The 2,291-nt window shown below is 47.2% G+C and overlaps 1 protein-coding gene and 1 pseudogene across 1 annotated transcript in view; both read left to right on the top strand.

Moving 5' to 3' along the window:
* LOC119430358 (microtubule-associated serine/threonine-protein kinase 2) overlaps positions 1-2,291 on the top strand; it is a 106,042-nt gene that overhangs the window by 90,618 nt on the left and 13,133 nt on the right. The window lies entirely within an intron of this gene.
* LOC119408235 lies at positions 1,169-1,289 on the top strand (annotated as a pseudogene).

Raw genomic sequence — 2,291 nt, 5'->3', positions numbered from 1 at the left:
CACTTTACATCATGTTATATCATATTTATTCACTTTACATCATGTTATATTGTGCTACTGTTCATTTGTCTTCCCTCCCACCCCTCACTAAGCTATAACTCATCACCCCTAAACTTTAACTCCGTTATGAATGCAGGTGTACTCAGACGAAAGAGCAGAACTGAACAGAGACCAGGACTCAGATAATCGTTTACACTGTTTATTTACAGGAGTGGTTAATAAAGAGATCAAGTGAAGGAACGGGAACACGTGGGGAGAGAGCGGGAAATGAAAGGGCTGTTGTTGGATGAGAACTTGTTGAATTATTCTTACGGTGGGTAGCAGGAAACAGAATGAGAAGGTCTTTGGTCCAGATGTTCTCCAGTAGCACAAGGTGAAACAAGTAGACAAGGCAAGTGGTGGAAGGCATCCAGCAGCTGTAGAGAGGCAGGAGGAGTCACAGCTCAGATGGGACTCGAGCAGCGCAGGTAAACAGCAAGATCCAAACTCTGAGGAAGCGCAGAGAGAAACACAATGTTAGTTTCCACTAATATCAGAAATAAACTGGCCAGAACACACCTACCGTTGGTAGACAATGTCCCGGCGCCTGCAGAGCGGCTCCTGAGGCTTCTTACTCCTCCTGGGTGTTGAGCTGATCATCTGCAGCTGGAGCCCGTGAGGAGTGTAGAGAGGACGGCAGGACTCTTACAAACTCAGCACCCCTGAAAAGTAAAGAAACCATCAGAGTCAGGCAGGTTTGATTGTCTTTTCATCTACGTGCACGTAAATATTGAAATGAGACTGTTCCTCCTGAGTTACAGTGCAACACTGCGTGCAACAAATGCAACACACAGTGCAGAGACACAACTGAACAATAAATTCAATCACATTTTTTTGCACATGTTGGATCCTGACCTGTCAATCATTCCAGCTGGCTCGTCAGCAACAGACCAATCAGCGATCTCGATTTGTCCTGAAAGTGAACGCCCTTACCTGCAGGAGCTCTACCCCTTTCCCTCTGACACCATTGTTGTGTTTTTTCATTGCAAACACTTTGCAGTCAGAGGTTAATTAAAGGTTAAAGCTAGTTGTGTTTTGTGTGTAGATGTTTGTTGTAACTTCTGGTTGTGTAAGTTTAGTCTTTGTTTGCTATGATCCCTTAAAAGTTCTATTAGTGACGGAGCTCCTCGTTTACGGCCACACCACCCTGAACACGCCCGACCCCATCTGGTCTCAGAAGGTGAGCAGGGTCGGGCGTGGTTAGTACTTGGATGGGAGACCACCTGGTCTAATACCAGGTGCTGTAAGGTTTTGCACTTCTCACAAACCTCACCATGGGTGCGTTGTTCAAGCCCAGATCCACAGTCAGTGCTGGGGGCTGAGCCCCCCACAGGTCAGGTCCTAGAATCGCCCCTGCAGTCACGGTGTGTATGGTCATAAGGTAAAGAGAAGCTGTCTGTCCATCTTTGACGATGTGGTGGCTTCAGCTCTGACACATTTTTAAATGTTTATCTTCCGCTCAGGGACGTTTTCAACGATTTAAAAGATCTAACGGACGCCAGCAGAAATATTCTGCCAGCGGCTCCAAACCATAAATAACAGTTTCCTGTTTACCTGAGCCGGAGCTGCACGATGAAGCTGCGGCCCAGAAACATCTGAGGCAGGTGTCAGAAGGTTGCGAGCTCAGAGCTCTTCTGCTCTGAAGCTTGTAGGACCTCCACACAGCCATGACTTCTTCTAACCTTGGACCACCTGCTGTGCTCTCTGTTGTTTCCAGCGCCGTCTATCTGGTGCGCCACAGAGAGACGCGTCAGCGCTTCGCCATGAAGAAGATCAACAAGCAGAACCTGATCCTGAGGAACCAGATCCAGCAGGCCTTTGTGGAGCGGGACATCCTGACCTTCGCTGAGAACCCCTTCGTCGTGTCCATGTTCTGCTCCTTCGAGACGCGCAGACACCTCTGCATGGTCATGGAGTACGTGGAAGGTGAACCTGAGACTTCAGTCTAGTGTGGATTGTTTTGATCCTGCTTCGTCTTTGTCGGATCAGAACCGCCAGCAGGAAGTGAGAGCTTCTCACCTGTGGCTCCTTCAGCAGATCGTTGCACAGAAAAGCTTCTGAGCCGTTTGTGTTGTCGGCAGCTCAGCTAAAGAAAATGGCAACCAAATTAAAATACATGAAACTATTGAAATGTGAGCTCTCCTTCAAGGAACGATCATCTTCTAAACAAAGATCATCTTCAAAACACAGATCATCTTCTAAAGAAAGATCATCTTCTAAACACAGATCATCTTCTAAACAAAGATCATCTT

Source organism: Nematolebias whitei, chromosome 3 (genome assembly GCF_014905685.2).
Source record: "Nematolebias whitei isolate Nwh7 chromosome 3, NemWhi1, whole genome shotgun sequence".
NCBI classification, from domain to species: Eukaryota; Metazoa; Chordata; class Actinopteri; order Cyprinodontiformes; family Rivulidae; genus Nematolebias; species Nematolebias whitei.
The sequence above is the reverse complement of the archived record's forward strand: the minus strand, read 5'-3'. Positions and strand labels throughout refer to the sequence as shown.